This window comes from Bactrocera oleae, chromosome 3 (genome assembly GCF_042242935.1).
Source record: "Bactrocera oleae isolate idBacOlea1 chromosome 3, idBacOlea1, whole genome shotgun sequence".
Taxonomy (NCBI): domain Eukaryota; kingdom Metazoa; phylum Arthropoda; class Insecta; order Diptera; family Tephritidae; genus Bactrocera; species Bactrocera oleae.
Window position 1 is genome coordinate 47276160 of NC_091537.1, and position 25750 is coordinate 47301909.

Consider the following 25750-nt stretch of genomic DNA (forward strand, 5'->3'; position numbering starts at 1 on the left):
CTATGGTCGAACCGAACAAAATTCGTGTTTTCATAGACAAAAGAGGTTTTTACGCGAAAACTTGTGTTTTCATCCATACAAAATCCGTCAAACGAAAACACAGTTTTCGCTGAAAACCCCTTGAAAACTTATATTCCACTTATTATAATCGGTGCCTGCTCTAGTTAAATCGGTATTATTAGAAGACATATTTTGCCAGCCCTAAATGTCAGTTGACAATTTGTTTACATTTTATAATTGGCCTAAACGTACCCTACAAGAAACTGCTGATGGGTTCACCAATACACTCAAATTTGATATGTCAGCACTGTTAATTTACGTTTGAATTTTTAAATTCGGATTGGAGAAAGACGTATGAAGATCTATTGAGAGGAGGAGATAGCATCAAGTGAAAATTTATTTTTATATATTCATATATTATTATATATTTTGTTGCATTCCTTTTTATATTTAAGTCTATTATTGTAACTTAGTTTGATTAAAAGTTTGAAATTTATTTAAGAAATAAAAATTATGTTATCTACTACGCAAAAGAATTTTTCACTTCTGATAGCGTTTCAGTCATAACTGACAATTTTCAGCTATGACGGATTTATGGTCAGCAATGACTCAGAAAAAACAAAACAAACAAACAAAAAGAAAACAAGGATCTTAAGAAAATGATAGAAACTTTGTTATGCGCGCTGACAAAATTTTTTCAACTATGACTGTCATATTACCCATCAGATGACCGTATAAAATAAATAAATAAATAAATAACAAATGTGAACTGTCAATGAAAACTCATCGAAAACACACAATTTCGATCAGAACGACTTTGGTTCCACAATCCACAAATTGTGTTTTCAAGAGGATTCGGTGCGAACATAATATAAGGTTATTCCATTAAACGCTAACATTTGTTCCGAAAACCTTTGTTATAACACAATGGAATTCACGCAAAACTTTATTTTAATTGGAAATTAGATTCCTTTGAAAGCAGTCATATAGTACTCCAATATGCAAAATCTTTTGCTTTGTTATTAATCTTTTAATTATTGCAAACTTAAGGTTCTTTTATTATATATAATTTTTAAACGTTTAGATATCCCCTTGAAAATTTTTTCAATAATCACTCACTATTTTTAAATAGTCCTAGTTATAATGAATTTGTTTGATCATAGTCCTTTGGGATTCCTTATGTCATGTGATTCAGAATTTGGACGTCTTTGGTTTTTTTAAGGTCCTCGTTTCTTGAGTTGGGCGCCAGTTGAAAACGTAGTTATTAATGTGCACGTCTACTTAACATCTCTTGTAATTAAGCTAAAGCCCAGACATATATTTCGCTGCATTTTCTATATGGGTGCAGTAACAATTTATTTGGGGCTTTCTTTATAAGAGGAAATATGTCGCTGTTCCTATGCGATCTTACTCCTCTGGTGATATTGCTGTGAGCAGCTTTATGATTGCAACTACAACTTCTAGTGGAACAGTAACACTATTAATTTTTTTCTGCATCACCTTTTGAATGTCACCCATCAAAGAGTTAAGCTGTTGCTATGCGCTCTTGTTGGTGATAATAATGATTAAGGTATTTATATGCAAATGAACGCAGTAAGCATTTCGGCATGAAGGGCATGAATTTGAGTTTTTTAGCTGACATATATATATATATTATTTTAGTTGTTGTATAAACTAATGTTAACTTATATAATCTTGATCTGGAGAACATTTTCTAGTTGCCTAAACCCATTTTATCGTTGAAATTGGGGGATGCTATACTAAAGTTTTATCGTTATATTTTCTGATAAATATTTTTATGTCTCTTTTTGTGTTGTGTTAATTACAATTTAGTAAGAAGAGATATAAGTAGAAATTGATTCATATAATCTTACTTAAATTCTGCTATATTGGCAATGTGAGATAACAACTATTGCTAGCAGAGACTGGCAGTAATATTTGTCGGTTTCAAAAGTGTCGATTATAAGTCTATCAGTAAAATTAGATTTTTTTCAAAATCGATTATATCTATTGCCTTATGTGTTATAAATTTTTTGTGATGTTAGTTCAAAAGTCGCCATTTTGCTAAGTATGTGAAGAGTGCGTAAATGCAGACACAACTTTTTATTTTATGTAAAATTGGAAAATTTGTGGGTCGTCGACATTATAAGTTGATCGTGAGTGAACGTTGATCTTGAACACTGAAAAGGGGGGTAAATAAGTGCAAAGTGTGTTTCTTAATGGAGTAACACTAGTGATTGTCAATTTATATATATAAACACATTTTTAAAAGGTGCATTTTACAACTGTATATATCAATGGATTATATGCTTTGACCTGGTGACAGATTTGATCCGTCTAGTTGTATAACTAATATGTCGTAAAAGTAATTGCCTATATTGCGGGTTATACAGGAAATAATTGAAAATACGTATGTAATTCCGAAAAAATTTTATGAAAATTCTTAACCTAGGCAATTGCAATGGTTAAAATAACTCTGTGTATTTGAGTAACCAGTCATTAGGAAATTTTGATCCTATTTGTTCTTAGTGCAAAAAATTTTAAGTTGTATGGTATAAAAGTCTTTGTCAAGGTCAGTCGCGAATGATAGAAAAATTTATTTTTATAAAATTGTTTTCTTTTTTGTGTGTATTTAAATTTGGAATAGAAAGAACGATACTAAATGAAGTTTGTTGATAAGGGTAACTCCTAATTTTGGTAGATCTTATATGTAGTCATGGAAATTAAATATTTGGATATCAATCGGTGTGGTTCTTTGTTAGCGTTAATAATATTTCAATCTAAAGGGATTTTGGTAAATTTATAGTTTAGGTCCCCCAACAAAGACTACAAATCCGTGAGAGGAAAGTTGATATTTTCAATAATTTTTTTTATTTTTCAAATTACAAAAAACAAGAAAAAACGTTAACTTCGGTTGAACCAAAGCTATAATAACTTTCACAAATACAAAGACCCTTACAATAACTTGATTTCGAACGTTCAATTTGTTTGGTAGCTGATCTGACCAATTTCTGCGGAGAATAATTTGTTGGGATCGGCTTTAGTTTAGCATACCACGATTTCAAGGTTAAGAGGGGTATAGTTGGATATAGGATTTTCTCCAGATCACGAATATATATAATTATTGCTGCCGGAAACAATTTCTCGATTTATGGTTAACTTTTCTTTCATATTATGCACTTATTATACACTAACACTTCACTTCAATGTTTCTACATATTTATTTTAGGGAAAACTTTAGTATAACGTCCCAAGCTTCGGGTGATGAAATGGGTATGGGCGGAGAGAGGAGATCCTCCAGATCAAGAATATGTATAGATATAGCCCCGGGTAACCTATAGTTTTCGAGATATTTGGGTTTAAAGTTTAAAATTTCGACTATTTAAAGTACGAATTTTTTCGATTTCAAATGAGTTATACACTTACATTTTCCACTTTTATATCCACTAACACTTTACTAATTCGTTTGTACACATTTATTTTACATTATATAGTGCAAAAATAGTTTAATTCAATAATAAAATTATTGTTAAATTCTATTAATTCTGACAATAACAAAAGGGTTGCAAAATTTCAAATAATTAGTGTTACCTTATTGACATCTTTCGTAATTGAACTGAAAGAAATTAAAACAGATAATACCCCAAATACAAGAATCCAAAACCTAGAGAAATAAACTATTACCAAGCATTGATGTTAAGTATTATGTTAAACCCTCTATGACAATATTAGTTTTTCTTGTAGAACTTCTTTTTGCGTTGGCGTTTTAAAATTGAAGAATGATTTAAATATTGAAATAAAGCTATTTTTGCAGCATCTAATATAAAAAAAATTCTAAAAACGAATTAGTCAAGTGTTAGTGGATATAAAAGTGAAAAATATAAGTGTATAATTCATTTTAAATGGCAAAAATACGTTCTTTAAATAGTTGAAATTTTCAACTTTAAACGTAAATATCTCGAAAACTAAGTTTCCCGCGGCTATATCTATATATATATTCTTGATCTGGAGGATCTCCTCTATCCGCCCATACCCATTTTATCCCGGAATGCCTGGGACGTTATTCTAAAGCCGACCCTTAATTTATATTAAATATTTAAGTATTTGCTTTAAATAAGCATTTTATTTTTACACAATTTTCGTTATATGATGGCGTAAAAATGGCAAATCAGCATCATGATCCATTTGTGAAATTATCTGATGCAATAAAACATACGTTTAAGCCATAAAACCTTTTTCTTTTATTAAAATGGAAAATTTAGTTCATAATATTTTGTAGAGGGTAATTGGGTTTTTTATTTATTTTGATTGCTTTCATTCGTTTGGATATGGCAACACTTATTATCTGACAACATGGAACCCATTTGTTATTGTTCATATAACGAAAATTGTGTAAAAATAAAATGCTTATTTAAAGCAAATATTTAAATATTTAATATAAAATAAATATGTAGAAACATTTTAGTGAAGTGTTAGTGTATAATAAGTGCATAATATGAAAGAAAAGTTAACCATAAATCGAGAAATTGTAAAATAAAATTTGTGAAATTTTCAACTTAAAATGCAAATATCTCGAAAACTATAAGTTTCCGGCGGCAATAATTATATATATTCATAATCTGGGGAATCCCCTCTATCCAACCATATCCGTATTAAAATCCTGAAATCGTGGGACGCTAAACTAAAGTTTTCCCATTTGTTGCCTTAAGCGATAACTCGTGCCTAATTTCGTGAAGATACCTCGTCAAATGAAAGAGTTTTCCATACAAGCACTTCATTCCGATTGTTCAGTTTGAATGGCAGCTATATGCTATAGTCACCCGATTTGAATAATTTCTTCGGAGATTAAATTGTTGCTTTAAAGAATATTCCGTGCCTAATTTCGTGAAGATAACTCGGCAAATGAAAGAGTTTCCCATACAAACACTTGATTCCGATTGTTCAGTTTGTATGACAGCTATATGCCTTAGTGGTTCGATATCGTTCCGACAAATGAGCAGCTTCTTTGTGAGAAAATGACTGGTGCAAAATTTCAGATCGATAGCTTAAAAACTGAGGGACTAGTTTGTATATATACAGACAGACGGACATGGCTAAATCAACTCAGCTCATCATGCTGATCATTTATATATATATTTTAAAGGGCCTCAGTGGCAAACTTAATATACCCTGTTCAGGGTATAATTACACACTTTGCACAGATTCTATTGCGTGGTAACTCCTTTCTGCACTTGCGGCATTCGACCGCGGTTTAAAAAAATAACCCTGGTCCAAAATCGGGTGCTCATAATCCAATCGCGTCGAACTCCTTTCCGCACCTAAACTATACATTTACCAACTTTTGAATAGTGTCCAGGATTGCGGGAATAAAATGGTCCGTGCAAGCTCTAACTTGAGTAAAAATTGAGATATCTTTATGAAACTTGGTAGACATGTTTCTCGGTACCGTGAGACGGATGGTATTGCAGATGGGTGTAATCGGACCACTGGGAGGGGCATCTGCAGTTAAATTTTTTTTTTTAAGTCTCCTAAACCGCTAATGGTATAATAACAAAATTCACTGGAAGCAAATGTTTTTAGAACCTCTACCTACAGTGTGAACCCCGCCCACTCCCCATATAAAATTAAATTTTATCTCTGGGATGGTATGAGATGACTTTATAGGAACCGCGTTCAAAATTAGACAGTGGTCGTGGCACATCCCACTTTTAGGTGAAAACCCATATCTTGAGATCTGCTTAACCAATTTCAACCAAATTCGGTACATAACATTCTTCTCATATTTCTATGTTATAGTGTGAAAATGGGCGAAATCGGTGTGCAACCACGCCTATTTCCCATAAAACCGCATTTTAAATTCCATCTGATGTTTTCACTTTCCAGTATGCAGATCAAGCAACAATGATTATATCGGCGTAAAACTTTGCGTGAAATATGCGTTTAAAGTATGCCAATTGTGACCAAAAATTGTCTAAATCGAACCAAAACTGTTCAAGCCCCTAAGTACTAAATATGTGGACCCCAGTGGCTATAGTTGACCTTCTAACGAAAATATCAGTCAATCCACAAAGAAATCTCAAACGAGTATACCATTTGACTTTGCGAGAGTATAAAATGTTCGGTTACTTCCGAACTTAGCCCTTCCTTACTTGTTTACTTTTGGTTTCTTTGTAAAATATGTAGATAAGGTAACACGGATTATTTGTTAGAATGCAACCCTTTCGTTATTGTGTTAATAAAAATAATGGAATAAAAGTTAACTATTGATTAAAGTTATTTTAGCACTAATTAATATAAAATAGATGTGTGGAAACGAATTAATGTAGTGTTAGTAAATATAAAAGTGAAAAATATATGTGTAAAATCCTAAGAAAAAACATGGCTGGGCTTCAGTATAGCATTGTCCATGATAAAAAGCGTATAGGCGGATAGAGATTGCTCTCCAAATTAAGAATATATATACATTTAGCCGAAAGATATTTATAGTTTTCCAGATATAAAGTCCAAAAATTCACAAATTAAAGTATTTAATTTTTCTATGTTTTATGAATTTTACACTTAAATTATTCAATATTATATGCACTAACACATGATTAAATAGCTTTTGCACATTTATTTAATCATAAATAGTTTCAAATTATCATTATAGTTTTCTTAAATTTTACTTATTTGCACAATAACAAAAAGGTTGCTTGCAAACCAATAATAAGTGTTACCATACCCATATTTTGCAAATGAACAACTCGACTTTGAGCGGGAATATCCAAAACTATAAGTTTTCTGCGCTATATATACATATTGCTTGTATATAATCTAACTAAACTTCAATATACTAATTCCAATGATCCACCAATAATTTTAGGATCCCTATAATCCCTATAATGATTTTCCGAAAGCTCTGCATAATACCCGTCTATGGCTTTAATAGCTCTTCATTCGACGAAAACCGCATTCCACAAAGGACTTGTTTCAGGTTTCTGAAGAGGTAGGAGTCGCTGGAAGTCAAATCTGGTAAATACGGTGGATACTCCAGCAATCCTTTATTTAATTTGTCATTGTTAAAAAACCTTTGTGAGCAGGTGCATTGCCCTGATGAGAAATTAATTTTTGTGCTGCAAACTAGGTCTTTTCTCACAAATTTGTTCATCCAGCTGATCCAAAAGGCTGCAATAATATTCAGAGTTGATTGTTTTATCTTTCTGAAGATAATCAATGCACTCCAAAAAAACTGATGCCATAACCTTCTTTGCTGATCGTTGTGACTTCACCTGCTTTGGAGCTGAACAACCAGCTTCAGTTCTTTGTGAACGTTTTGGTTCAATTTGGGATTATGGTGGTAGATCCAAGTATCATCCATAGTTTAAAAACGAAACAAGAAATCGGCTTAGTTCTGCTTAAAATGCTCCAAATTATTCTAAGAAATTTATTTTCGATTCAGTTTTTGTTGAATTGATCCCCATCTAAAATATGACGTACTCGTTCGTCTGAGATGCCTATAGCAATTTCACTCTTAGTCAAACTTGGATCTTTACTAACAATATTATGAACTTGATCAATGATTTCTGGCGTGGTTGCGGTTTTTGGTCGTCCTTCGTGTGGATGGCCTTCAAGCCAGTACGACCACGTTTAAATTCACCAGCCAAAAATTCAACGGTGCGTTTTGAAGGTGAGGACTCCTTATACACTTCTAACAATTGTTCATAAATTTCTTTTGGTTGTAAACCTTTCAAAACAAATATATATTTAATATTTTCCATATTAAAAAAATACTCGTAACACGTCAACTTCAAAAGGCTTGTAAACAAAGAATTAATTGACTGAATGAATGTAGTAGTTGTGGTTGTTGTTGTTGTAACGGTTATCTAGTCCTCGCTTGGATGATAAGTGATAATTTGGTTGTCGTCGCGGTCATCTTACGGGAGGCCCAAGAAACTGGCTGTTTCGACGGAGTCGGACCATAGGGAAAAGGGTGTTAGATGAGTTGGGTTTGTTGGGCATGCAAAGAGGTGGTTAGTATCATGCGGAGCCTCATTGCACGCAGGACATATCTTTAGAATGTCGGGATCTATTCTGGATAAGTAGGAGATTAACCTGCTACAATAACCAGAACGAAGTTGCGCGGGGGTCACTCTGGTTTCGCGAGGCAACTCGAGCTCTACTTCTGCTATGGGTGGTGGTTTGACTTCTAGTACGCCATTCACTGAGAGGGAGTCGATGAAGGTGTTAATGGCTCCACTGTGAATGGCGGTCAGTACTTGTCTGTAGTTCGTTGCGTCCAAATTCCGGTCGGCGTACTGTCTGATGTCGTCGACGTAATCAAGGAATGACCTCTTGATGTTCCTAGGAGTCGTTTCCGCTTCAAACAAACGACTGCAGGGGTGGTTTCTGCGAAACCAGCAGACTCCTTGCAGAGAAGAAGCGAGAAAGGTCGGAGTGGTAGCAGTTTACTTTTGAGCACATGCCATCGATTCCATTGCCCGACGACAATATCGTGCAGTCATCAGCGTACGAGGTCACGGAAATTCCCGCTGATGGTTGGGGGAGTATCGAAATGTAGAAATTAAACAGTAGTGGGGGAGAGGACACCGCCCTGTGGAACACCCTGTTTAATTTTTCTAAGCTTGGAGTTTTGGCCTCGACACAGTACGGATGAATGCCGACCGCTCAGGTATAGTTGGATATAGGAGATTCTCCAGATCACGAATATATATTATATAATTATTGCCGCCGGAAACAATTTCTCGATTTATGGTTAACTTTTCTTTCATATTATGCACTTATTATACACTAACACTTCACTTCAATGTTTCTACATATTTATTTTAGGGAAAACTTTAGTATAACGTCCCAGGCTTCCGGTGATGAAATGGGTATGGGCGGAGAGAGGAGATCCTCCAGATCAAGAATATGTATATAGATATAGCCATTTTATCCCGGAAAGCCTGGGACGTTATTCTAAAGCCGACCTTTAATTTATATTAAATATTTAAGTATTTGCTTTAAATAAGCATTTTACTTTTACACAATTTTCGTTATATGATGGCGTAAAAATATGGCAAATCAGCATCATGATCCATTTGTGAAATTATCTGATGCAATAAAACATACGTTTAAGCCATAAAACCTTTTTCTTTTATTAAAATGGAAAATTTAGTTCATAATATTTTGTAGAGGGTAATTGGGTTTTTTATTTATTTTGATTGCTTTCATTCGTTTGGATATGGCAACACTTATTATCTGACAACATGGAACCCATTTGTGATTGTTCATATAACGAAAATTGTGTAAAAATAAAATGCTTATTTAAAGCAAATATTTAAATATTTAATATAAAAAAAATATGTAGAAACATTTTAGTGAAGTGTTAGTGTATAATAAGTGCATAACATGAAAGAAAAGTTAACCATAAATCGAGAAATTGTAAAATAAAATTTGTGAAATTTTCAACTTAAAATGCGAATATCTCGAAAACTATAAGTTTCCGGCGGCAATAATTATATATATTCATGATCTGGAGAATCTCCTCTATCCAACCATATCCGTATTAACCCTGAAATCGTGGGACGCTAAACTAAAGTTTTCCCATTTGTTGCCTTAAGCGATAACTCGTGCCTAATTTCGTGAAGATACCTCGTCAAATGAAAGAGTTTTCCATACAAGCACTTCATTCCGATTGTTCAGTTTGTATGGCAGCTATATGCTATAGTCACCCGATTTGAATAATTTCTTCGGAGATTAAATTGTTGCTTTAAAGAAGATTCCGTGCCTAATTTCGTGAAGATAACTCGACAAATGAAAGAGTTTCCCATACAAACACTTGATTCCGATTGTTCAGTTTGTATGACAGCTATATGCCTTAGTGGTTCGATATCGTTCCGACAAATGAGCAGCTTCTTTGTGAGAAAATGACTGGTGCAAAATTTCAGATCGATAGCTTAAAAACTGAGGGACTAGTTTGTATATATACAGACAGACGGACATGGCTAAATCAACTCAGCTCATCATGCTGATCATTTATGTGTATATTTTAAAGGGTCTCCGTGGCAAACTTAATATACCCTGTTCAGGGTATAATTACACACTTTGCACAGATTCTATTGCGTGGTAACTCCTTTCTGCACTGGCGGCATTCGACCGCGGTTTAAAAAAATAACCCTGGTCCAAAATCGGGTGCTCATAATCCAATCGCGTCGAACTCCTTTCCGCACCTAAACTATACATTTACCAACTTTTGAATAGTGTCCAGGATTGCGGGAATAAAATGGTAACGGGTTACCGATATATTACAGGTTATAATTGAAAATTTCAAATAAATCTAAAGTACGTATTTTTCCGATTTTAAATGAATTTTACACTCACTCTTCACTTTTATGTCCTCAATCACTTCACGAACTCGTTTGCACATATTCATTTTACATTATATAGCGCAAAAATAGGTTTATTTCAATATTTTACTTATTGTTCAGTTATAACAATTCACACAATAACAAAAGGGTTAAGAATGACAAATAACCATTGTCACCTCATCGAAATCTTTTGTAAATGAACTGAGAGAAATAAAGCAGATTATACCCCAAATAAAAGAATCCAAAACCTAAAAAAAAATATAAAAAAATTGCTCCAAGATAATAAAACTGTTTGTTTCAAAAGTAGCAGTAATAATATCCGTTAGAGAATATTCAGTTTAAAGATGATGTTATACTCCCCATGACTGTTATATTTTCGCTTAGAACTCCTTTTTGTCATGGCGGCCTTCATCTGCGCTTTAAAAGAATAACCCTGGTCGATCTAACATCGAAGTGTACCAAATTTTTTTTCTGCGTAGAACTTTTTTTTGAAGTGGAGGCCTTAGGCCAACGCATAAATGAGTTATATGCGAATGAACTGCGAAAAGGGATTCTACACGAAAAACTAATAATGTGTTATTTCTTTCCTGCCATTGGTGTATTGTTTATTTTCCTTTTTATACTCTCGCAACCTGTTGCTACAGAGTATAATAGTTCTGTTCACCTAACGGTTGTTTGTATCACCTAAAACTAATCGAGTTAAATATAGGGTTATGTATATATAAATGATCAGAATTAAGAGACGAGTTGAAATCCGGTCTGTCCGTCCGTGCAAGCTCTAACCTGAGTAAAAATTGAGATATCTTTATGAAACTTGGTAGACATGTTTCTCGGTACCGTGAGACGGATGGTATTGCAGATGGGTGTAATCGGACCACTGGGAGGGGCATCTGCAGTTAAATTTTTTTTTTAAGTCTCCTAAACCGCTAATGGATAATAACAAAATTCACTGGAAGCAAATGTTTTTAGAACCTCTACCTACAGTGTGAACCCCGCCCACTCCCCATATAAAATTAAATTTTATCTCTGGGATGGTATGAGATGACTTTATAACCTTCTGCTTAACCAATTTCAACCAAATTCGGTACATAACATTCTTCTCATATTTCTATGTTATAGTGTGAAAATGGGCGAAATCGGTGTGCAACCACGCCTATTTCCCATATAACCGCATTTTAAATTCCATCTGATGTTTTCACTTTCCAGTATGCAGATCAAGCAACAATGATTATATCGGCGTAAAACTTTGCGTGAAATATGCGTTTAAAGTATGCCAATTGTGACCAAAAATTGTCTAAATCGAACCAAAACTGTTCAAGCCCCTAAGTACTAAATATGTGGACCCCAGTGGCTATAGTTGACCTTCTAACTAAAATATCAGTCAATCCACAAAGAAATCTCAAACGAGTATACCATTTGACTTTGCGAGAGTATAAAATGTTCGGTTACTTCCGAACTTAGCCCTTCCTTACTTGTTTACTTTTGGTTTCTTTGTAAAATATGTAGATAAGGTAACACGGATTATTTGTTAGAATGCAACCCTTTCGTTATTGTGTTAATAAAAATAATGGAATAAAAGTTAACTATTGATTAAAGTTATTTTAGCACTAATTAATATAAAATAGATGTGTGGAAACGAATTAATGTAGTGTTAGTAAATATAAAAGTGAAAAATATATGTGTAAAATCCTAAGAAAAAACATGGCTGGGCTTCAGTATAGCATTGTCCATGATAAAAAGCGTATAGGCGGATAGAGATTGTTCTCCAAATTAAGAATATATATACATTTAGCCGAAAGATATTTATAGTTTTCCAGATATAAAGTCCAAAAATTCACAAATTAAAGTATTTAATTTTTCTATGTTTTATGAATTTTACACTTAAATTATTCAATATTATATGCACTAACACATGATTAAATAGCTTTTGCACATTTATTTAATCATAAATAGTGCATAAATAGTTTCAAATTATCATTATAGTTTTCTTAAATTTTACTTATTTGCACAATAACAAAAAGCTTGCTTGCAAACAAATAATAAGTGTTACCATACCCATATTTTGCAAATGAACAACTCGACTTTGAGCGGGAGTATCCAAAACTATAAGTTTTCTGCGCTATATATACATATTGCTTGTATATAATCTACCTAAACTTCAATATACTAATTCCAATGATCCACCAATAATTTTAGGATCCCTATAATCCCTATAATGATTTTCCGAAAGCTCTGCATAATACCCGTCTATGGCTGTAATAGCTCTTCATTCGACGAAAACCGCATTCCACAAAGGACTTGTTTCAGGTTTCTGAAGAGGTAGGAGTCGCTGGAAGTCAAATCTGGTAAATACGGTGGATACTCCAGCAATCCTTTATTTAATTTGTCATTGTTAAAAAACCTTTGTGAGCAGGTGCATTGCCCTGATGAGAAATTAATTTTTGTGCTGCAAACTAGGTCTTTTCTCACAAATTTGTTCATCCAGCTGATCCAAAAGGCTGCAATAATATTCAGAGTTGATTGTTTTATCTTTCTGAAGATAATCAATGCACTCCAAAAAAACTGATGCCATAACCTTCTTTGCTGATCGTTGTGACTTCACCTGCTTTGGAGCTGAACAACCAAACTCCTTATACACTTCTAACAATTGTTCATAAATTTCTTTTGGTTGTAAACCTTTCAAAACAAATATATATTTAATATTTTCCATATTAAAAAAATACTCGTAACACGTCAACTTCAAAAGGCTTGTAAACAAAGAATTAATTGACTGAATGAATGTAGTAGTTGTGGTTGTTGTTGTTGTAACGGTTATCTAGTCCTCGCTTGGATGATAAGTGATAATTTGGTTGTCGTCGCGGTCATCTAACGGGAGGCCCAAGAAACAGGCTGTTTCGACGGGGGTCACTCTGGTTTCGCGAGGCAATTCGAGCTCTACTTCTGCTATGGGTGGTGGTTTGACATCTAGTACGCCATTCACTGAGAGGGAGTCGATGAAGGTGCTAATGGCTCCACTGTGAATGGCGGTCAGTGCTTGTCTGTAGTTCGTTGCGTCCAAATTCCGGTCGGCGTACTGTCTGATGTCGTCGACGTAATCAAGGAATGACCTCTTGATGTTCCTAGGAGGCGTTTCCACTTCAAACAAACGACTGCAGGGGTGGTTTCTGCGAAACCAGCAGACTCCTTGCAGAGAAGAAGCGAGAAAGGTCGGAGTGGTAGCAGTTTACTTTTGAGCACATGCCATCGATTCCATTACCCGACGACAATATCGTGCAGTCATCAGCGTACGAGGTCACGGAAATTCCCGCTGATGGTTGGGGGAGTATCGAAATGTAGAAATTAAACAGTAGTGGGGGAGAGGACACCGCCCTGTGGAACACCCTGTTTAATTTTTCTAAGCTTGGAGTTTTGGCCTCGACACAGTACGGATGAATGCCGACCGCTCAGGTATAGTTGGATATAGGAGATTCTCCAGATCACGAATATATATTATATAATTATTGCCGCCGGAAACAATTTCTCGATTTATGGTTAACTTTTCTTTCATATTATGCACTTATTATACACTAACACTTCACTTCAATGTTTCTACATATTTATTTTAGGGAAAACTTTAGTATAACGTCCCAGGCTTCCGGTGATGAAATGGGTATGGGCGGAGAGAGGAGATCCTCCAGATCAAGAATATGTATAGATATAGCCCCGGGTAACCTATAGTTTTCGAGATATTTGGGTTTAAAGTTTAAAATTTCGACTATTTAAAGTACGCATTTTTTCGATTTCAAATGAGTTATACACTTATATTTTGCACTTTTATATCCACTAACACTTTACTAATTCGTTTGTACACATTTATTTTACATTATATAGTGCAAAAATAGTTTAATTCAATAATAAAACTATTGTTAAATTCTATTAATTCTGACAATAACAAAAGGGTTGCAAAATTTCAAATAATTATTGTGACCTTATCGACATCTTTCGTAATTGAACTGAAAGAAATTAAAACAGATAATACCCCAAATACAGGAATCCAAAACCTAGAGAAATAAACTATTACCAAGCATTGATGTTAAGTATTTTGTTATACCCTCTATGACAATATTAGTTTTTCTTGTAGAACTTCTTTTTGCGTTGGCGTTTTAAAATTGAAGAATGATTTAAATATTGAAATAAAGCTATTTTTGCAGCATCTAATATAAAAAAAATTCTAAAAACGAATTAGTCAAGTGTTAGTGGATATAAAAGTGAAAAATATAAGTGTATAATTCATTTTAAATGGCAAAAATACGTTCTTTAAATAGTTGAAATTTTCAACTTTAAACGTAAACATCTCGAAAACTAAGTTTCCCGCGGCTATATCTATATATATATTCTTGATCTGGAGGATCTCCTCTATCCGCCCATACCCATTTTATCCCGGAAAGCCTGGGACGTTATTCTAAAGCCGACCCTTAATTTATATTAAATATTTAAGTATTTGCTTTAAATAAGCATTTTATTTTTACACAATTTTCGTTATATGATGGCGTAAAAATATGGCAAATCAGCATCATGATCCATTTGTGAAATTATCTGATGCAATAAAACATACGTTTAAGCCATAAAACCTTTTTCTTTTATTAAAATGGAAAATTTAGTTCATAATATTTTGTAGAGGGTAATTGGGTTTTTTATTTATTTTGATTGCTTTCATTCGTTTGGATATGGCAACACTTATTATCTGACAACATGGAACCCATTTGTTATTGTTCATATAACGAAAATTGTGTAAAAATAAAATGCTTATTTAAAGCAAATATTTAAATATTTAATATAAAAAAAATATGTAGAAACATTATAGTGAAGTGTTAGTGTATAATAAGTGCATAACATGAAAGAAAAGTTAACCATAAATCGAGAAATTGTAAAATAAAATTTGTGAAATTTTCAACTTAAAATGCGAATATCTCGAAAACTATAAGTTTCCGGCGGCAATAATTATATATATTCATGATCTGGAGAATCTCCTCTATCCAACCATATCCGTATTAACCCTGAAATCGTGGGACGCTAAACTAAAGTTTTCCCATTTGTTGCCTTAAGCGATAACTCGTGCCTAATTTCGTGAAGATACCTCGTCAAATGAAAGAGTTTTCCATACAAGCACTTCATTCCGATTGTTCAGTTTGTATGGCAGCTATATGCTATAGTCACCCGATTTGAATAATTTCTTCGGAGATTAAATTGTTGCTTTAAAGAAGATTCCGTGCCTAATTTCGTGAAGATAACTCGACAAATGAAAGAGTTTCCCATACAAACACTTGATTACGATTGTTCAGTTTGTATGACAGCTATATGCCTTAGTGGTTCGATATCGTTCCGACAAATGAGCAGCTTCTTTGTGAGAAAATGACTGGTGCAAAATTTCAGATCGATAGCTTAAAAACTGAGGGACTAGTTTGTATATATACAGACAGACGGACATGGCTAAATCAACTCAGCTCATCATGCTGATCATTTATGTATATATTTTAAAGGGTCTCCGTGGCAAACTTAATATACCCTGTTCAGGGTATAATTACACACTTTGCACAGATTCTATTGCGTGGTAACTCCTTTCTGCACTGGCGGCATTCGACCGCGGTTTAAAAAAATAACCCTGGTCCAAAATCGGGTGCTCATAATCCAATCGCGTCGAACTCCTTTCCGCACCTAAACTATACATTTACCAACTTTTGAATAGTGTCCAGGATTGCGGGAATAAAATGGTAACGGGTTACCGATATATTACAGGTTATAATTGAAAATTTCAAATAAATCTAAAGTACGTATTTTTCCGATTTTAAATGAATTTTACACTCACTCTTCACTTTTATGTCCTCAATCACTTCACGAACTCGTTTGCACATATTCATTTTACATTATATAGCGCAAAAATAGGTTTATTTCAATATTTTACTTATTGTTCAGTTATAACAATTCACACAATAACAAAAGGGTTAAGAATGACAAATAACCATTGTCACCTCATCGAAATCTTTTGTAAATGAACTGAGAGAAATAAAGCAGATTATACCCCAAATAAAAGAATCCAAAACCTAAAAAAAAATATAAAAAAATTGCTCCAAGATAATAAAACTGTTTGTTTCAAAAGTAGCAGTAATAATATCCGTTAGAGAATATTCAGTTTAAAGATGATGTTATACTCCCCATGACTGTTATATTTTCGCTTAGAACTCCTTTTTGTCATGGCGGCCTTCATCTGCGCTTTAAAAGAATAACCCTGGTCGATCTAACATCGAAGTGTACCAAATTTTTTTTCTGCGTAGAACTTTTTTTTGAAGTGGAGGCCTTAGGCCAACGCATAAATGAGTTATATGCGAATGAACTGCGAAAAGGGATTCTACACGAAAAACTAATAATGTGTTATTTCTTTCCTGCCATTGGTGTATTGTTTATTTTCCTTTTTATACTCTCGCAACCTGTTGCTACAGAGTATAATAGTTCTGTTCACCTAACGGTTGTTTGTATCACCTAAAACTAATCGAGTTAAATATAGGGTTATGTATATATAAATGATCAGAATTAAGAGACGAGTTGAAATCCGGTCTGTCCGTCCGTGCAAGCTCTAACTTGAGTAAAAATTGAGATATCTTTATGAAACTTGGTAGACATGTTTCTCGGTACCGTGAGACGGATGGTATTGCAGATGGGTGTAATCGGACCACTGGGAGGGGCATCTGCAGTTAAATTTTTTTTTTAAGTCTCCTAAACCGCTAATGGATAATAACAAAATTCACTGGAAGCAAATGTTTTTAGAACCTCTACCTACAGTGTGAACCCCGCCCACTCCCCATATAAAATTAAATTTTATCTCTGGGATGGTATGAGATGACTTTATAACCTTCTGCTTAACCAATTTCAACCAAATTCGGTACATAACATTCTTCTCATATTTCTATGTTATAGTGTGAAAATGGGCGAAATCGGTGTGCAACCACGCCTATTTCCCATATAACCGCATTTTAAATTCCATCTGATGTTTTCACTTTCCAGTATGCAGATCAAGCAACAATGATTATATCGGCGTAAAACTTTGCGTGAAATATGCGTTTAAAGTATGCCAATTGTGACCAAAAATTGTCTAAATCGAACCAAAACTGTTCAAGCCCCTAAGTACTAAATATGTGGACCCCAGTGGCTATAGTTGACCTTCTAACTAAAATATCAGTCAATCCACAAAGAAATCTCAAACGAGTATACCATTTGACTTTGCGAGAGTATAAAATGTTCGGTTACTTCCGAACTTAGCCCTTCCTTACTTGTTTACTTTTGGTTTCTTTGTAAAATATGTAGATAAGGTAACACGGATTATTTGTTAGAATGCAACCCTTTCGTTATTGTGTTAATAAAAATAATGGAATAAAAGTTAACTATTGATTAAAGTTATTTTAGCACTAATTAATATAAAATAGATGTGTGGAAACGAATTAATGTAGTGTTAGTAAATATAAAAGTGAAAAATATATGTGTAAAATCCTAAGAAAAAACATGGCTGGGCTTCAGTATAGCATTGTCCATGATAAAAAGCGTATAGGCGGATAGAGATTGTTCTCCAAATTAAGAATATATATACATTTAGCCGAAAGATATTTATAGTTTTCCAGATATAAAGTCCAAAAATTCACAAATTAAAGTATTTAATTTTTCTATGTTTTATGAATTTTACACTTAAATTATTCAATATTATATGCACTAACACATGATTAAATAGCTTTTGCACATTTATTTAATCATAAATAGTGCATAAATAGTTTCAAATTATCATTATAGTTTTCTTAAATTTTACTTATTTGCACAATAACAAAAAGCTTGCTTGCAAACAAATAATAAGTGTTACCATACCCATATTTTGCAAATGAACAACTCGACTTTGAGCGGGAGTATCCAAAACTATAAGTTTTCTGCGCTATATATACATATTGCTTGTATATAATCTACCTAAACTTCAATATACTAATTCCAATGATCCACCAATAATTTTAGGATCCCTATAATCCCTATAATGATTTTCCGAAAGCTCTGCATAATACCCGTCTATGGCTGTAATAGCTCTTCATTCGACGAAAACCGCATTCCACAAAGGACTTGTTTCAGGTTTCTGAAGAGGTAGGAGTCGCTGGAAGTCAAATCTGGTAAATACGGTGGATACTCCAGCAATCCTTTATTTAATTTGTCATTGTTAAAAAACCTTTGTGAGCAGGTGCATTGCCCTGATGAGAAATTAATTTTTGTGCTGCAAACTAGGTCTTTTCTCACAAATTTGTTCATCCAGCTGATCCAAAAGGCTGCAATAATATTCAGAGTTGATTGTTTTATCTTTCTGAAGATAATCAATGCACTCCAAAAAAACTGATGCCATAACCTTCTTTGCTGATCGTTGTGACTTCACCTGCTTTGGAGCTGAACAACCAAACTCCTTATACACTTCTAACAATTGTTCATAAATTTCTTTTGGTTGTAAACCTTTCAAAACAAATATATATTTAATATTTTCCATATTAAAAAAATACTCGTAACACGTCAACTTCAAAAGGCTTGTAAACAAAGAATTAATTGACTGAATGAATGTAGTAGTTGTGGTTGTTGTTGTTGTAACGGTTATCTAGTCCTCGCTTGGATGATAAGTGATAATTTGGTTGTCGTCGCGGTCATCTAACGGGAGGCCCAAGAAACAGGCTGTTTCGACGGGGGTCACTCTGGTTTCGCGAGGCAATTCGAGCTCTACTTCTGCTATGGGTGGTGGTTTGACATCTAGTACGCCATTCACTGAGAGGGAGTCGATGAAGGTGCTAATGGCTCCACTGTGAATGGCGGTCAGTGCTTGTCTGTAGTTCGTTGCGTCCAAATTCCGGTCGGCGTACTGTCTGATGTCGTCGACGTAATCAAGGAATGACCTCTTGATGTTCCTAGGAGGCGTTTCCACTTCAAACAAACGACTGCAGGGGTGGTTTCTGCGAAACCAGCAGACTCCTTGCAGAGAAGAAGCGAGAAAGGTCGGAGTGGTAGCAGTTTACTTTTGAGCACATGCCATCGATTCCATTACCCGACGACAATATCGTGCAGTCATCAGCGTACGAGGTCACGGAAATTCCCGCTGATGGTTGGGGGAGTATCGAAATGTAGAAATTAAACAGTAGTGGGGGAGAGGACACCGCCCTGTGGAACACCCTGTTTAATTTTTCTAAGCTTGGAGTTTTGGCCTCGACACAGTACGGATGAATGCCGACCGCTCAGGTATAGTTGGATATAGGAGATTCTCCAGATCACGAATATATATTATATAATTATTGCCGCCGGAAACAATTTCTCGATTTATGGTTAACTTTTCTTTCATATTATGCACTTATTATACACTAACACTTCACTTCAATGTTTCTACATATTTATTTTAGGGAAAACTTTAGTATAACGTCCCAGGCTTCCGGTGATGAAATGGGTATGGGCGGAGAGAGGAGATCCTCCAGATCAAGAATATGTATAGATATAGCCCCGGGTAACCTATAGTTTTCGAGATATTTGGGTTTAAAGTTTAAAATTTCGACTATTTAAAGTACGCATTTTTTCGATTTCAAATGAGTTATACACTTATATTTTGCACTTTTATATCCACTAACACTTTACTAATTCGTTTGTACACATTTATTTTACATTATATAGTGCAAAAATAGTTTAATTCAATAATAAAACTATTGTTAAATTCTATTAATTCTGACAATAACAAAAGGGTTGCAAAATTTCAAATAATTATTGTGACCTTATCGACATCTTTCGTAATTGAACTGAAAGAAATTAAAACAGATAATACCCCAAATACAGGAATCCAAAACCTAGAGAAATAAACTATTACCAAGCATTGATGTTAAGTATTTTGTTATACCCTCTATGACAATATTAGTTTTTCTTGTAGAACTTCTTTTTGCGTTGGCGTTTTAAAATTGAAGAATGATTTAAATATTGAAATAAAGCTATTTTTGCAGCATCTAATATAAAAAAAATTCTAAAAACGAATTAGTCAAGTGTTAGTGGATATAAAAGTGAAAAATATAAGTGTATAATTCATTTTAAATGGCAAAAATACGTTCTTTAAATAGTTGAAATTTTCAACTTTAAACGTAAACATCTCGAAAACTAAGTTTCCCGCGGCTATATCTATATATATATTCTTGATCTGGAGGATCTCCTCTATCCGCCCATACCCATTTTATCCCGGAAAGCCTGGGACGTTATTCTAAAGCCGACCCTTAATTTATATTAAATATTTAAGTATTTGCTTTAAATAAGCATTTTATTTTTACACAATTTTCGTTATATGATGGCGTAAAAATATGGCAAATCAGCATCATGATCCATTTGTGAAATTATCTGATGCAATAAAACATACGTTTAAGCCATAAAACCTTTTTCTTTTATTAAAATGGAAAATTTAGTTCATAATATTTTGTAGAGGGTAATTGGGTTTTTTATTTATTTTGATTGCTTTCATTCGTTTGGATATGGCAACACTTATTATCTGACAACATGGAACCCATTTGTTATTGTTCATATAACGAAAATTGTGTAAAAATAAAATGCTTATTTAAAGCAAATATTTAAATATTTAATATAAAAAAAATATGTAGAAACATTATAGTGAAGTGTTAGTGTATAATAAGTGCATAACATGAAAGAAAAGTTAACCATAAATCGAGAAATTGTAAAATAAAATTTGTGAAATTTTCAACTTAAAATGCGAATATCTCGAAAACTATAAGTTTCCGGCGGCAATAATTATATATATTCATGATCTGGAGAATCTCCTCTATCCAACCATATCCGTATTAACCCTGAAATCGTGGGACGCTAAACTAAAGTTTTCCCATTTGTTGCCTTAAGCGATAACTCGTGCCTAATTTCGTGAAGATACCTCGTCAAATGAAAGAGTTTTCCATACAAGCACTTCATTCCGATTGTTCAGTTTGTATGGCAGCTATATGCTATAGTCACCCGATTTGAATAATTTCTTCGGAGATTAAATTGTTGCTTTAAAGAAGATTCCGTGCCTAATTTCGTGAAGATAACTCGACAAATGAAAGAGTTTCCCATACAAACACTTGATTACGATTGTTCAGTTTGTATGACAGCTATATGCCTTAGTGGTTCGATATCGTTCCGACAAATGAGCAGCTTCTTTGTGAGAAAATGACTGGTGCAAAATTTCAGATCGATAGCTTAAAAACTGAGGGACTAGTTTGTATATATACAGACAGACGGACATGGCTAAATCAACTCAGCTCATCATGCTGATCATTTATGTATATATTTTAAAGGGTCTCCGTGGCAAACTTAATATACCCTGTTCAGGGTATAATTACACACTTTGCACAGATTCTATTGCGTGGTAACTCCTTTCTGCACTGGCGGCATTCGACCGCGGTTTAAAAAAATAACCCTGGTCCAAAATCGGGTGCTCATAATCCAATCGCGTCGAACTCCTTTCCGCACCTAAACTATACATTTACCAACTTTTGAATAGTGTCCAGGATTGCGGGAATAAAATGGTAACGGGTTACCGATATATTACAGGTTATAATTGAAAATTTCAAATAAATCTAAAGTACGTATTTTTCCGATTTTAAATGAATTTTACACTCACTCTTCACTTTTATGTCCTCAATCACTTCACGAACTCGTTTGCACATATTCATTTTACATTATATAGCGCAAAAATAGGTTTATTTCAATATTTTACTTATTGTTCAGTTATAACAATTCACACAATAACAAAAGGGTTAAGAATGACAAATAACCATTGTCACCTCATCGAAATCTTTTGTAAATGAACTGAGAGAAATAAAGCAGATTATACCCCAAATAAAAGAATCCAAAACCTAAAAAAAAATATAAAAAAATTGCTCCAAGATAATAAAACTGTTTGTTTCAAAAGTAGCAGTAATAATATCCGTTAGAGAATATTCAGTTTAAAGATGATGTTATACTCCCCATGACTGTTATATTTTCGCTTAGAACTCCTTTTTGTCATGGCGGCCTTCATCTGCGCTTTAAAAGAATAACCCTGGTCGATCTAACATCGAAGTGTACCAAATTTTTTTTCTGCGTAGAACTTTTTTTTGAAGTGGAGGCCTTAGGCCAACGCATAAATGAGTTATATGCGAATGAACTGCGAAAAGGGATTCTACACGAAAAACTAATAATGTGTTATTTCTTTCCTGCCATTGGTGTATTGTTTATTTTCCTTTTTATACTCTCGCAACCTGTTGCTACAGAGTATAATAGTTCTGTTCACCTAACGGTTGTTTGTATCACCTAAAACTAATCGAGTTAAATATAGGGTTATGTATATATAAATGATCAGAATTAAGAGACGAGTTGAAATCCGGTCTGTCCGTCCGTGCAAGCTCTAACTTGAGTAAAAATTGAGATATCTTTATGAAACTTGGTAGACATGTTTCTCGGTACCGTGAGACGGATGGTATTGCAGATGGGTGTAATCGGACCACTGGGAGGGGCATCTGCAGTTAAATTTTTTTTTTAAGTCTCCTAAACCGCTAATGGATAATAACAAAATTCACTGGAAGCAAATGTTTTTAGAACCTCTACCTACAGTGTGAACCCCGCCCACTCCCCATATAAAATTAAATTTTATCTCTGGGATGGTATGAGATGACTTTATAGGAACCGCGTTCAAAATTAGACAGTGGTCGTGGCACATCCCACTTTTAGGTGAAAACCCATATCTTGAGATCTGCTTAACCAATTTCAACCAAATTCGGTACATAACATTCTTCTCATATTTCTATGTTATAGTGTGAAAATGGGCGAAATCGGTGTGCAACCACGCCTATTTCCCATATAACCGCATTTTAAATTCCATCTGATGTTTTCACTTTCCAGTATGCAGATCAAGCAACAATGATTATATCGGCGTAAAACTTTGCGTGAAATATGCGTTTAAAGTATGCCAATTGTGACCAAAAATTGTCTAAATCGAACCAAAACTGTTCAAGCCCCTAAGTACTAAATATGTGGACCCCAGTGGCTATAGTTGACCTTCTAACGAAAATATCAGTCAATCCACAAAGAAATCTCAAACGGGTATACCATTTGACTTTGCGAGAGTATAAAATGTTCGGTTACTTCCGAACTTAGCCCTTCCTTACTTGTTTACTTTTGGTTTCTTTGTAAAATATGTAGATAAGGTAACACGGATTATTTGTTAGAATGCAACCCTTTCGTTATTGTGTTAATAAAAATAATGGAATAAAAGTTAAATATTGATTAAAGTTATTTTAGCACTAATTAATATCAAATAGATGTGTGGAAACGAATTAATGTAGTGTTAGTAAATACAAAAGTGAAAAATATATGTGTAAAATCCTAAGAAAAAACATGGCTGGGCTTCAGTATAGCATTGTCCATGATAAAAAGCGTATAGGCGGATAGAGATTGTTCTCCAAATTAAGAATATATATACATTTAGCCGAAAGATATTTATAGTTTTCCAGATATAAAGTCCAAAAATTCACAAATTAAAGTATTTAATTTTTCTATGTTTTATGAATTTTACACTTAAATTATTCAATATTATATGCACTAACACATGATTAAATAGCTTTTGCACATTTATTTAATCATAAATAGTGCATAAATAGTTTCAAATTATCATTATAGTTTTCTTAAATTTTACTTATTTGCACAATAACAAAAAGGTTGCTTGCAAACAAATAATAAGTGTTACCATACCCATATTTTGCAAATGAACAACTCGACTTTGAGCGGGAATATCCAAAACTATAAGTTTTCTGCGCTATATATACATATTGCTTGTATATAATCTACCTAAACTTCAATATACTAATTCCAATAATCCACCAATAATTTTAGGATCCCTATAATCCCTATAATGATTTTCCGAAAGCTCTGCCCGTCTATGGCTGTAATAGCTCTTCATTCGACGAAAACCGCATTCCACAAAGGACTTGTTTCAGGTTTCTGAAGAGGTAGGAGTCGCTGGAAGTCAAATCTGGTAAATACGGTGGATACTCCAGCAATCCTTTATTTAATTTGTCATTGTTAAAAAACCTTTGTGAGCAGGTGCATTGCCCTGATGAGAAATTAATTTTTGTACTGCAAACTAGGTCTTTTCTCACAAATTTGTTCATCCAGCTGATCCAAAAGGCTGCAATAATATTCAGAGTTGATTGTTTTATCTTTCTGAAGATAATCAATGCACTCCAAAAAAACTGATGCCATAACCTTCTTTGCTGATCGTTGTGACTTCACCTGCTTTGGAGCTGAACAACCAAACTCCTTTTACACTTCTAACAATTGTTCATAAATTTCTTTTGGTTGTAAACCTTTCAAAACAAATATATATTTAATATTTTCCATATTAAAAAAATACTCGTAACACGTCAACTTCAGAAGGCTTGTAAACAAAGAATTAATTGACTGAATGAATGTAGTAGTTGTGGTTGTTGTTGTTGTAACGGTTATCTAGTCCCCGCTTGGATGATAAGTGATAATTTGGTTGTCGTCGCGGTCATCTAACGGGAGGCCCAAGAAACAGGCTGTTTCGACGGAGTCGGACCATAAGGAAAAGGGTGTTAGATGAGTTGGGTTTGTTGGGCATGCAAAGAGGTGGTTAGTATCATGCGGAGCCTCATTGCACGCAGGACATATCTTTAGAATGTCGGGATCTATTCTGGATAAGTAGGAGATTAACCTGCTACAATAACCAGAACGAAGTTGCGCGGGGGTCACTCTGGTTTCGCGAGGCAACTCGAGCTCTACTTCTGCTATGGGTGGTGGTTTGACTTCTAGTACGCCATTCACTGAGAGGGAGTCGATGAAGGTGTTAATGGCTCCACTGTGAATGGCGGTCAGTGCTTGTCTGTAGTTCGTTACGTCCAAATTCCGGTCGGCGTACTGTCTGATGTCGTCGACGTAATCAAGGAATGACCTCTTGATGTTCCTAGGAGGCGTTTCCGCTTCAAACAAACGACTGCAGGGGTGGTTTCTGCGAAACCAGCAGACTCCTTGCAGAGAAGAAGCGAGAAAGGTCGGAGTGGTAGCAGTTTACTTTTGAGCACATGCCATCGATTCCATTGCCCGACGACAATATCGTGCAGTCATTAGCGTACGAGGTCACGGAAATTCCCGCTGATGGTTGGGGGAGTATCGAAATGTAGAAATTAAACAGTAGTGGGGGAGAGAACACCGCCCTGTGGAACACCCTGTTTAATTTTTCTAAGCTTGGAGTTTTGGCCTCGACACAGTACGGATGAATGCCGACCGCTCAGGTATAGTTGGATATAGGAGATTCTCCAGATCACGAATATATATTATATAATTATTGCCGC

The 25750-nt window shown here is 34.2% G+C and overlaps 1 protein-coding gene across 6 annotated transcripts in view; it reads left to right on the plus strand.

The window, feature by feature from the left end:
* The first annotated feature begins 1922 nt into the window (after positions 1 to 1922).
* The window catches only part of Pka-C1 (Protein kinase, cAMP-dependent, catalytic subunit 1), a 131485-nt gene continuing 107657 nt past the window's right edge, over positions 1923 to 25750 (plus strand). The window contains exon 1 of one of the 6 annotated variants that reach the window (XM_014243205.3): positions 1923 to 2068. The gene's annotated coding sequence lies outside the window, so the exon portion shown is untranslated. Of the gene's footprint in view, positions 2411 to 25750 lie in introns of all 6 variants that reach the window. The other 5 variants (XM_014243204.3, XM_014243197.3, XM_014243198.3 and 2 more) reach the window with 5 other exon arrangements.